Source organism: Chlorocebus sabaeus, chromosome X (genome assembly GCF_047675955.1).
Source record: "Chlorocebus sabaeus isolate Y175 chromosome X, mChlSab1.0.hap1, whole genome shotgun sequence".
Taxonomy (NCBI): domain Eukaryota; kingdom Metazoa; phylum Chordata; class Mammalia; order Primates; family Cercopithecidae; genus Chlorocebus; species Chlorocebus sabaeus.
In genome coordinates this window covers 30,036,674-30,049,878 of record NC_132933.1, presented here as the reverse complement: position 1 = coordinate 30,049,878, position 13,205 = coordinate 30,036,674, and the positions used below count along the sequence as shown (strand labels likewise).

General features: G+C 37.1%; 1 protein-coding gene and 1 pseudogene across 9 annotated transcripts in view; one reads left to right on the top strand and one right to left on the bottom strand.

Annotated features, from left to right (window-relative positions):
- Positions 1-2,849: 2,849 nt before the first annotated feature.
- LOC119620856 (tyrosine-protein kinase Fer-like) lies at positions 2,850-9,900 on the top strand (annotated as a pseudogene).
- Positions 6,722-13,205, bottom strand: part of THOC2 (THO complex subunit 2) — a 130,099-nt gene continuing 123,615 nt past the window's right edge. For 5 of the 9 annotated variants that reach the window (XM_037989101.2, XM_073013422.1, XM_073013421.1 and 2 more), the window contains one exon: positions 8,007-9,901. The gene's annotated coding sequence lies outside the window, so the exon portion shown is untranslated. Of the gene's footprint in view, positions 7,494-8,006; positions 9,902-13,205 lie in introns of those variants that run through there. The other 4 variants (XM_008019484.3, XM_073013418.1, XM_073013420.1 and 1 more) reach the window with 3 other exon arrangements.

Here is a 13,205-nt window from a genome sequence, read left to right as displayed (position 1 = left end):
CCTGCCCAACCTCCCAAGGCTTTCCTAGGAATAGGAAATAGGAGCATGATGGGGTATCATCAGAAATCATCCATATTTCAGTGCTAGTGTGAGAACTGATTGCCCCCTCACATAATACCTTACCTCAATGAATATGGAAATCTCCAGAAGTCTCTGTAAAGTGCTTAACTATGAGAATTTCTCATACCACAGCTAGCTAGTAGATGTTTTAGAGCTAAGGCCTTTAGAGGCCCACTCAAACCACACTTGTACAACAACCTGCACCTTACATGTGCATACATAAGCAGATCTAGAACCCAAAACCTTTGAAGAGTTGCTATCCCAATGAGTTCTCCATCTCCTAATTTTTAAAAACTGATATTTCTCAAGCTCCACATAAAAATGTGTGCCAGGCCTCATCTAAACACTTTGTATAAATGTCATTTAATCCTCAGGACAACCTTATAAAATGGTTATTAGCCTCATTTTATAAATGAAAAAACTGAGGCACAATCCATTTAAAAGAAGGCAGGAAAAGAAAAAAAAAAGAGAAGATGCAACAAACAGAAAATAGCAGGATGCCAAATGTAAACACAACAATATCGACAATTACATTAAATGTATGGTGTAAACTTTCAAACTAAAGGCAGAGATTGTCAAATTGGATTAAAAACCAAGAAACTCATTTTCAAGAAAAAGAATAGAAAATATACTATGCAAATACAAGAAAAAGAAATCTGGAGAGGTTATATTAATATCAAAGTAGAATTTAGAATAAGGAGTATTACTAGGGATAAAGAGGAATATTTCATTTTGATAAAGGGGTCAACTCACCTAGAGTATATAATCTTAAATGTGTATGTACTTAATAACAAAGTTTCAAAATACATGAAGCAAAGAAACGACAAAACCAAAAGAAGAAATAATACAAATCCACTATTGTATTTGCAGATTTCAACATGCTTTTCTTAGTAATTGACAGACCAAGCAGAAAATAAAATAGCAAGAATACAGAAGACTTGGAACACCACCAACCAACTTGACCTAATTGGCATTTATAGAATACTACATCCAACAACAACAAAATGCACATTCTTTTCAAGTGCATGTGGAATATTCACCATAGAAGACCAGCTACTAGACCATAAAACAAGTCCCAGTAAATTTGAGAGGATTTAAATAATTCACAGTATGTTCTTTGACCACATAAGACTAAATTAGATAACAACAGAAAGACATCTGGAAAATCTGCAAATACTTGAAAATCAAGCAACACACATGGGTCAAAGAAAAAGTAAACAGAAATTGGAAAACATTTTGAGCTGAATGAAAATTATAATGTCACACATCAAATTTGTGGGATCTAGTTGGAATAGTGATTAGAGGGAAATTTATAGCATTAAATTATTAAGCATTTATACATACCCCCCTTCACCATCAGTTTGTTTTGCAAGGAAAAACAAGGAATGAAGGACAAAATCCAGTCCTAAACACAAGTCCAATAATATAAAAGTGAACTGCTATAGATAAAGTTAAAGGAGGTGTAAGTGGTATCAAAAAACGTTCTGAACTTCAAACTGCTTATTTCAGTAGCAGATGCTTGCTGACAATATACAGCTAATCTAACAAGAGGTGAGATCCAGAAAGGTCAGTGAAGGAATGCTGGAAAAGTCAGGGGGTCCGTGAACAAGAGTAGCATGGGCTAGCAAAGTTGATAAACTCTGATACCAGGACAGAGGCTATTGCTATCGATTTTACAATATTCCTTTCTAGGCATGGGTTGTCTCTGGGACATAATATACTTATCACCTCCAGAAATAAGAAGTCTCTGAGTTCTGTCCAAAATTAAGAACAGAGATGTGGGGACTGTGTGATGGCTTAACTCTGTAATTCCCAAATGTTATCCCTACTTTGGAATCACCTGAGGAACTGTTTGTAAAAAATACTCCAAGCCACCACTCTAAGAAAATCTGATTCAATATACTTGATGTGGGGACCTCCAAAAGTTTCTCAATTCATTCTAATAATTCTCAATTTGGAAAGTACTGGTATAAATACTACCACTAATAACAACAACTGCTACTAGTTATTGAGTACCTGCCAGGTACTAGGTCCTGTTTTAGGTACTTGACACGTATTGTTAGATTTAACTCATTAGCAGAAGGGCATTGTGAAGATCAAGCGAGAAAGTGTAAGAAGCTTCAGTGGAGTTCATCCCCACTCAGAGGAATAGAAATGGACAAGGAAAGTCATCTTGACATAGAGACAACAACTTTTTAATTACCTGTAAAGATATGAGAAGTGTGATTAACACTGGTTAAAGCAATAAAAGACTGATGATGTCGGGGGTTTTTTTAAGACCAAAAAAGGGGGAAAATACTGAGACAGCATGGAAAAGTACCCAAAGAGGTAGAGACCATTTGTCTCTCAAATCTGATCAATTCCTGGGCTAGTATAACAAATTGGCTTCAAAGATTCTGCATAATACCGGAATTGTTCAGAATTCCAAATTCAACATTCACTCTCTGCCAGTGCCAACTTAAGAGTTAAACGAGACCCCAAAAGACCTATACCCTCTAGGTCTAAGTAGAAATCAACTGGCTTCCTTAAAGCCCAAATCCTTTATAAAATTTTCCTAGATTAACCTGTTGTGGACAAAAAAACTTCTCAAATCACACTTAGTCTGAGGTAATTCTTACTGAGTATTCACCAACTCTTAAAATGTACCACCTGGTCCCCAGCTGCACGTGGTATGGATACCTTACTCATTTTACATATTGTTTCTTGCTTAGCATGTTTGTCTGTCTTACTGATGTCTTGGATCAATTATTCCAGAAAGCAGAAAAGATGCTGTATAATAGTACCTAGCAATGGCATATCCAATTACAATTCAGAAGCGTTCTTTGATAATGACGATATATGCAATAGGAGATAAGTACTATTACATACCACATGAAATTAGGATCAAGAAAGCCTTGAACAAAGTACAGTATCATTCTGGTTAAAATATAAGAAAATTTTGTGAGGATAGAGGTAATAATAGCTGTCCATTGGTCTGATACTCGAGCCCAAGGACATCTAGCTGTCATCTAACAAAAATCAGAGGTCAGACTAAGCTAGAGGTTAAGTGCCAGGTCATTTTCTAGCTCCTAACCATGAAATGAAGGCTGTTTCTCATCTGCAATTATGTATTTCTCAAGCTTATGTGCCCTGTGCCCAATCAGAATCATCTCTGTTCCCTCTCCTTCCTCTGTTAACCACATCCATTTAGCAACACATCAAAGGAATTAAGCTTTTTAAGCCTGATCCATTTAGAAATGGCCATTCATTACAGCTTAAAACAGTACCTAAGAATCAGGAACAAAACCAGAATTTTTTACATTAAGGTTTATTTTCTCAGGTTGCCACACTTCCTTTAATCACTACTTCCAACATCCCTCCTCTTGTTCTTATGTCTACTTGTGTCTATAAATAGAAGAAAATTTGTGTTCGATTAGCATGAATTACCATCTTTTAAGCAGCTCCTTTTTTTATTCTCAGCTCTGGACCCAATAAAATCTCCTTGGCCCTGAAAGATAGTGTCTCTAGAAATGTTACTTCAATTTTTAAAACTTAAACATTTACGAGGTGGGCGGATCACTTGAGGTCAGGAGTTCAAGACCAGCCTGGCCAACATGGTGAAACTCCATCTCTACTGAAAATACAAAAATTAGCCATGCATGGTGGCACGTGCCTATAATTCCGGCTATTCGGGAGGCTGAGGCAAGAGAATCACTTGAGCACAGGAGGTGGAGGCTGCCATGAGCCAAGATCACACCACTGCACTCCAGCATGGGCAACAGTGAGACCCTGTCTCAAAAAAAATGAAAACAAACAACTTAAGCATTTAAACCACATTTCTGATAAGTAGTGAGATAGAACATTAAGCAGTTACAGTATTACAAGCTTCATCCTATCTAAGAGGCAGCCTTAGAGATAACCATCCATAAAAATGAAACAAAGGGCAGGCAAAGCTTTTACACTAAACAGGTCTTGTTCATATTACTTGTATCATGGGAACCAAACAACAGTTGCATGAGTTTCCTAATCTGTACAAACATAAAAAACAAGGCTATAATAAATCCCAGTGTACAAACCCTGTCTCAAATATTTAAAAATGTTTTCCTGGACTGAAACAAATCATCAGAGACCCGCATGCCTGGACCACATGTTCCAGTGTCATTGTAGAATAACCTTACTAGAATGAACTAAGGTGTTGGCCATCGGGTAATACTCAAGATCATTTACAAGACACATTCCTTTGTTTTATCCACTGAAAAGACATGACTGCTTTGTGAATGCAAAGAAGTTTCTTTCAGGCCTCGGTGCCAGGAAACATTCTTCTCCGCTGCAACTAAATTTATATTTGATGGACACTAGTTCCTATAACTAATCACATTACCTTCTCTTTGTGGCCTGCCAGTTTCTCCATGGCCCACTTATACATGACATTTTGGGGTTATAGCTTCAGTTAGGTTATTAATTTCACCCAGAAACAAATTTTCTCATTTAAAGATACTGCACTGTTTTTTTCATAAGTCATTTTTGGATCATAGTACAGTAGAAATAAATCAATCACATAATTGTCAAAAAAAAAAAAAGGCTACTAGGATGTCTGCCCATATTTGGCTAAAGTGCCTCCTTAAAAGAGGAAATGGTCCTATACCATGGACCAGTTACTTTCCAACAAATTGCAAATCACTTGTAGATTATTTGCCAAGGCAAGGAAGGCTGCTGCTCTAACTTTAGCCCCTACCATTTAATCCAAGGTAGATATACAGACAACTGTCTTCCACCTTCTCACCATCCCCCCAAAAATTCAGCGTTAGTTATAAAGGTCTCAGACACCTTTGGAACAAGACCCAGAAAAACAAACTTACCACCTTAGGCCTATTTTCTTGAGAATCTGGCAAAAGCTATAGACTCAGAAAAGTGTACATAACACAAACTTGTACCCAATTTCTGGGATTCTGGAAGGCCCGTAAATATCCCCCAAACTCATTCATGAGCCTTTAGTCAAGAACTCCTTTCTAGAAAATGGCAAGCCTAGATGCCACCCGCCAGAACGAGAGAGAGAGATCCTGCATATTACTTTCATGTAAAAGGTTCAAAGATGGGTTGGGAATCACAGACACATTACTCGATAATAAAATATTCATACTGTGATAACTGCCTCAAAATGTTCTGCTTCGTTCATCTTCACTCCATAGTCACTGTGTAATCAGTAGTAAATTCGGCCTCACCCCAGTATCCTTATCCAGGTTTATTCTTCCTCAGAGGACCTCCCTCCAAGTAACATGATTTGTTGTCTGCCTCCACTGACTAGAATGGAAGTTCCATGAGGACAGGGGTTTGTTTTGCTCATGGCTGCACCTCTGATACATAAGAGGCACTCATATATTTCAATAGGTTTTTGGGGAACAGGTGGTGTTTGGTTACATGAATAAGTTATTTAGTGGTGATTTCTGAGATTTTGCTGCACCCATCACCCAAGCAGTGTGCACTGTACCCAGTATGTGGTCTTTTATTCCTCACCCGTCTCCCACCCTCAAATATTTTTTAATGAATACCCTATAGGACTCTCTACTCTTTATAGAAGGGGTTGGCAAACTATGGCCTGCAGGCCAAATGTAGGCTTCCACTTGTTTTGTAAATAAACTTTTACTTAACTCAGCCATGCTTATTCACTTACATATTATTTATAACTGCATCAACACTACAGTGGCAGAGCTTAGTAGTTGCAATGGGAACCACATGACCTGCAAGGCCACAAATATTTACTATCTGGCCCTTTACAAAAAAAGTTTGCTGGCCCCCTATAGCATTCATTTGGTTCTTGTTTTCCAAACTAGATTGGAAGCACTCTCGAGACCGGTCTTATACTTCTTTGGACCTAGAACAGAGTAGATGCCCTAAAATAGCTAGCACTATACAAACAGATTTCCTACTTCCAATATATATTATTTTTACATAGTTAATCCAAAGATAGTATTTTCTATCATCAATGCATTTCTAGCAAGGCCAGAACTGATTACCTGTGTTTGATGATTTGGGGCAACAGGAAGAAGGCATATTGATGCTATCTAATTAGTAGTAAACTTTCTAGTTCAAAATCACAATCATGAAACCTTTAAAATATGAATGCATATTTAACAACTGGAAAGTTCTTCCTGATATCTTTCAGACAAATAATTTTGACATAAGCCATAGTTATTTTCTCAAAGTCAGAAGTCACTCTAACAAAACATCTATTTTTATGTCAGGCACATTATAAGCACTCAACAGTCACTGAATACATCACCCTCCCATAAATATTCTGCTCATCGATTTTTGCAAATTACAATTACCTGAAAAGGGTATCAAGATTTATACCCTTTTGCCAATTCATTTAAAATATGCTCAGCATTTCTCAGTTCTTTAAAAAAGTATATCCTTTTTGTCATTCTCTGAAAATTTTAATTTGCATAGGTATTGTTTCCAAGGAACTGAAGACTAAATGGACAAATCCAGGCATGATATCAGTCCACTGTTTACTCCAACTATAGAGGTAATCAAAGAGGACATTTTCCTATTATCAGATGATATGTCATTTGAAAATAATGTAGCCCATGGAATACGAACTGAGAAGGGCTAGGAACCTTAATGAATTATCTTTGCTCTGTCATTTTGAATAAGCAACAATATACACAATAATATACAACCATTTGAGAAAACTATTGTTTATTTAGAAAAAAGGTTACACTGGTAGAATTCGGTAGATAAAAAAATTCTCTTTTAAAAATGTCACTGTGAAACTTTTCCAGACGAAAGTTTAGCAATACAAAGCTCCTATAGCTGTAGAATTAAAACAATTATGTTTTGATCCCCCCGCCGCCAAGATTTGTCTAACATAATTACAAGAAAAAATGGCAAGGGACAAGTGAGCGCTGGTACCTTTTTCTTTTTTAAACACGTTTAATGTTGTACATGTACTATATAAAATGATTCCTAAGCATTTCATAAGACAATGCTCCCATTGCTTTTAGTGACTAATATTAAGAACAAGCCAAATAATAAATTAAAACTGAGTTTTAAAATGAGGTAAAATCAAAATGGTTCAACAATTGTTTATTTTCAGTTTCAAACAATAAAAAGGAAGCATTTCAGAATGGAAATAAAAACTGAACCCAGGCAATATTTAGTTAAACTAAAGTAAAACTCTGTACACAGGTAACCTTATGCAGCACATTGTGCTATAAGTATGGAACAGTTAACACTTTCAGCCATTACTGAAAATAAACATGTAGAAACTAAGCAACAAGTTAAAATACAGTAATGCACAACTTAACAATTTTAAGTTTTCCACATGGAGCAATAAAGCAGATAACTGAATAATTTAAGGAGATGCAAATGGCCCTCTTCATTCTTAATTCTTGGCAATTTACTCAGGAAAATAAATTTCTGGTCGCAGCTGAACAGTTCCACTCCAATCTCACCTGAAAGAAACAAAGTGATTATATTGATAGAGAAGAAGGAAGGAAGGAAAGGAGGGAGTAGGGGAGGGACGGTTAGTCAAAGGAGGTAGGAGAAAAGGAAGGGAGAAGGAGAGAAGGAGAATGAAAGGAGGGAGGGGAGAAGAAAGGAAGAAGAGAAGAAGGAAGGAAGAGGAAAAGGTAAGGAGGGAGGAAGGTTTAAGAAAGAAAGAAAAGTTAATGAGTTCCATCAGTAACAAAGACTTGAGTCCCCAGAAAAGGATGAAATATTTGTGTGTTTCTTTTCGTCCATTCTTAGAAACCATTAAAGATAAACACACTAATGATGACTTTAAAAAAAAAACTGAACATTGTGTGCATGTGGGAGAGAGTGGTGGGGGTAGGGAGAAAAAAATGGAGCAACAAGTAAAACTTTCCACAGGGGCAAGCAATAGCTTATCAAAAGTAAATAGAAAATGTAGCAAAGAAAAGTAACCTATTTTACATGGTCAACAAAAAAAGAAAAATGACATCACATTTTTCACAAGGACACAATTTTAATAGTAACTTATATTAAGATGCAGTGTCTGCTAAATTATAAAAATTGCTTTAAAAATATATTGACTTAATTATACTCATTTCCTTTCCTTTATGTATTGACATTTTTCAAATACTTCATATTGAAATAATTTCAAAACATGATTATTACAACATGTGGCAAATATCTTCACATCTGCCTTCATTCAAATTTTAAGCTAATGCTTAATGCATTAAACTTTATTGATGAAAATACTACATTCACATATTTCTTAAAACCAGGGCTAGAAGGGTCTTTAGAAAATAATCACACTTACATGAAATGCTGACAAATAATTTACATATCATTTCTACACAGCATTCTGTTCACACCATGTATAATCTTGACATTATCAATAACTGTGGATACATTTAATGTTGAACTTACAATTTAATACTTAAAAGCCATTGTTCCTGTCCATTAATTGCTGAATGGATAAATAAAATGTGGTACACACTCATACAATGAAACATCATTTAGCCATAAAAAGGAATGGAGTTGATACATGCCACAACACGGATGAGCCTTGAGAACATGATGCAAAGTGAAAGCCAAACACAAAAGGCCACAAATTATTGCATAATTCCATTTAAATGAAATGTCCAAAACAGGCAAAATCATAGAAACAGAAAGTACATTACTGATTTCCAGGGGCTGAGGAAGGGAAGAATTGGGAGTGACTGCTAATAGGCATGGAGTTTCTTTTTGGGGTGATAGAAATGTTCTGGAATTAGACAGCAGTGATGCTTGCACAACACAGCGGATATACTAAAAACCACTGAATTGTACACTTTAAAATGGCAAATCTGAGGCCGGGCGTGGTGGCTCACGCCTGTAATCCCAACACTTTGGGAGGCCAAGGTGGGTAGATCACCAGGTCAGAAGATTGAGACCATCCTGGCTAACATGGTGAAACCCCTATCTCTACTAAAAATACAAAAATTAGCCAGGCGTGATGGTGCACGCCTGTAGTCCCAGCTACTCAGGAGGCTGAGGAAGGAGAATTGCTTCAACCCAGGAAGGAGGCAGAGGTTGCAGTGAGCCGAGATCACGCCACTGTACTCCAGCCTGGGAGACAAGAGCGAGACTTGGTCTCAAAAAAAATAAAATAAAATAAAAGTAAAGTAAAAGGCAAATTTGAAGTTATATGAATTTTATCCCAATTGTTTAAATTGCAAAAAAAGTCAATGTTCCAATTAAGAGCATCATGGTACCACAGTGTGGTCATAACTAGGAGAATAAGAAATGGGCTCTCAATCATAAAGGTGTCACATTACAAGAATTACTTGGCAAGGAACATTCTGGTGACACATTTAAGGGCACATTAAAGGATAAAATTGCTGTTGCTGTTAAAATATGTCAAGAACATCTTCCCCAGGAACTGAAATTAAAATTTTTACTAGAAGCCAAAATCCTCAAGCAATATAATCATCCCAGTACTGTCAAACGTACAGGAGTTCGCACACAAAGACGGCCTATCTACATCATTAAGGAACTGGTTCCAGGAGGCGATTTCCTCTCCTTTCTGAAAAAGAAGAATGAACTAAAACTCAGTTAGTGAAATTTTCATTAGATGCTGATTCTGGATGGCGTATCTCGAGTAAAAAATGTATACACAGGGACCTTGCTGCAAGAAACTGCCTGGAGGTGAAAATAATGTTCTGAAAATCAGTGACTTTGGAATGTCTCGTCAAGAGGATGGTGGTGTGTATTCATCTTCTGACTTAAAGCAGATTCCCATTAAATGGACAGCACCAGAAGCTCTTAATTATGGGAGATATCGTTCTGAGAGTGACGCACGGAGCTTTGGCATCCTCCTCTGGGAGACTTTCAGCTTAGGGGGTCTGTCCATAGCCTGGAATGACAAATCAGCAAGCACAAGAGCAAGTGGAAAGAAGATACTGGATGTCAGTCTCTTGGCAGTGTCCAGAGAGTATTTTAACAAAATAATGCTGAGGTGTTAGGATTACAAACTTGAAAACCGCCCCCAACTTTACTGAACTTCAGAAAGAGCTAGCTGCCATCAAGAAGAAAGTTGCACAGTGATGAATCAGTGCCAAACTCAGCCTTCAGGACTCTTATTTTCAGCAAAGCCGTATTTCTCTTCTCATTAACATTTATACCACATTACCTGCAACATTCTCCCATTAACTATTTTTGAAAAATATGTGCTGCTTTAACCATTGTAAATAAGAAAGTATAAGTTCTAAATGTAAGGGATCACACAGATCTATCTTTTTCACATCTAGGACTGTTGCTGTTTCTCAAAAATTTTCTACTCCAGGCTCAGTTCATAGTCTGCTCTTCTCCATCACAGACACCTATTGGTGCTATAAGCTGTATTGGTAATATTTGTAGGGAACATCGCCAACAGAAGATGGCCTTCCTACTCTGCTGAGACAAGATTTTATCTGTGAACACCATTTTATATTGGTAATTATCTGGACCTCCTAAGTTGTCAGTTTTCTTTTTCTTTTTCTTATTCTTTTTGGCCAGAGATAGGTCCTGTTTTGTTAGTAAGACTGCCATTTCCCTATGTTTCACAATGCCATCCTATGCACAAAAATCCTCAAAGAGTTGAGGCAGCTGATTGCAACTGATGTTATAGAGAGCTGTGACAAGAAGAATCAAGTTTGAAAAGTACGGTGGTCTGGAGAAAGGAACAGCTAGGGTGGTCATCAAAGTAGAGAAGAAAAGGCAAACATAAAACCAGCCTTCTTAACAGAGGTATGCCTTTATAAAACACATACACGCTTTTTAATTTTATGATCAAATTCACCAAAAAGGTCCTAAGAAATATTTTAGTAGTTTATATAGATTCTTCATAAAAGAGTCCTCTGGATGGCAACCAAACAATTTTTAAGAGAAACTATAAAATACAAGCCCACCAAAATAATATATTATTTTTGGTTAAGTGTCTTCACTTCAAAGGAAGCATCCCAGAACTGCATTCCATGCATTTTTACTAGTGTCTGAAACTGTCAGAATTTCATTCTCATTCTCTCACTCTTTGCACATAAACCCCAGGTAGAAAGGCATATGCGGATGCACTTGACATTTAAAAAGTCAAACAAATATTGATAAGGAAGAAAAAAGTTATGAGGAGAAAGACATGGGGACAGCTATCCTAAATCCACTTTACTCCTTCATTTACCCTTATACTGCAACCTAGGAATTCTTATAGCAAACAGAGTTCCTGAGATGTTCCATGTGGATAAAATGTAAGAGTCAAGATGTGGATTCTGTTGAGCTGCATCTTAACTGCACCCAGGGATGCTTCTCAGGATAATTATGTGCGTAGGGGAAAGACACACTTAGAGCAAATGTTGCATGGAAGCCTTTTATAAGTGCTCATGCCTATGTCAAGATTTTTTAAAACAGCATATAAATGAATATTTGCTCTACTGTAAGTGGAACAGTAAGGAAACAGAAAATTTCTCCTGCCCTCTTCAACTGTTTGGTGCCTATGAATATCAGTGCACAAAACCTATACTCAGTATTTTTAAGTATAAAAGATGATAATGAAGAGAAAAATGATTTGTGTCTGTCATTTTCAAACTCCTAACAAGAGTCTAGTATACATGTAATGGTTATTACATACAGACCACAATGAGAGCATACTAAATCTGCCCTCAAAAAATGTGCTGCAGCAAATAAGCAAGCTCTTTTAATCAGTATAGGTTTCTCGGTTTCTCTCCTATAAAATGGTGTTTGGTGGCAAAAAAGTCAATGTTGCACTTATATAGAGATATTAAATGTTTCTCTGGCATCGATGTGAACATTGATGAGTTCCCTATCCCATACCCTATCCCAATACCTATCGTCAACATCTAGGAATAAGCCTCAAAATGGCAATGCTTATTTTAACAAGAAATCTTTGGGAGCTTAGGAGGTCAGTTTCAAAGTATGAGCTGAAGGGAAAACAACAATACAAAAAAAAGGCTTAGAGCTGGAATTACAAAATCAATTGTCTACAGAGGCCAAGAACATAATGAAAACAAAAGAAACAAGCTGAGTGGGGACTGACTGAGGTGAACTCTTTTTAAAAAGGCCCTTGCTCTATTCTAAATGGGGGGGCAGCACCTAGACAAGTCTAGCTGAAACCAGGATACAATGTTGCTATGCAGAAATCAGAACACAATGTTACCAGATGTTCCAGTCCTTCAAGAAAAACTGAAATTTGGATTTTGTCAATTCTGATTTTTAAAAACAAACAGATTTTTAAAATTTTGAAATATCATGTGAGGTTAAGAAGGTGCATTTGGCTGGTGGTGGTGGCTCACATCTGTAATCCCACCACTTTGAGAGGCAGAGGGCAGGAGGATTACTTGCGCCCATGAGTTCAATACCAGCCTGGGCAATATAGTGAGACCTCGTCTCTACAAAAAAATTTTAAAAAAACAGAGGCCTGGCGCAGTGGCTCACACCTGTTATCCCAGCATTTTGGGAGGCCAAGGAGAGCAGTTCACTTGAGGTCAGGAGTTTGAGACCAGCCTGGCCAATGTGATGAAACCCCGCCTATGCTGAAAATACAAAAAAATTAGCCAGGCACAGTGGCACATGCCAGCTACTTGGGAGACTAAGGCATGAGAATCGCTTGAAACCGGGGTGTAGAGGTTGCAGTGAGCCAAGATCGCACCACTGCGCTCCAGCATGGGCGACAGAGACTCTGTCTCAAAAATGAAATGAAATGCAATGAAATAATGAAATGCAATGAAATGAAATGAAAAATAAAATAAAATAAGAAAGTACATTTAACAAGCCACATTCTGCCCAAGGGCTGATAATTTGCAACCTAGGATTTAGAGGATAAAAATTAGGTTACACATGTAAGACTAGAAGGAAGGGACCTGCAAAATATATTTGGCCTTCTTGGAATGGAAGATGAGAATAGGAATGTAGTAGATTAAAAATACAGATTATGAATAAGTAGTGCTAACTGCTATGTTCTTTAAAATCAAAGTCCTACATCCAAAATAATAAAAAGCAAGGAGACTGAGCATCTCAAGGCCTGGGAGCAAATGTCAGCTTAGCATAGCATCTGGTTCACAAAAGGACTTTCAAAAGTTTGCTGAACTCAACATCCCTGAGTTGAGGATCACATATATCAAATTAAAATTGAGAAGCCAAAGGGTGGCGGTTCTCAGAGGATAATTTTA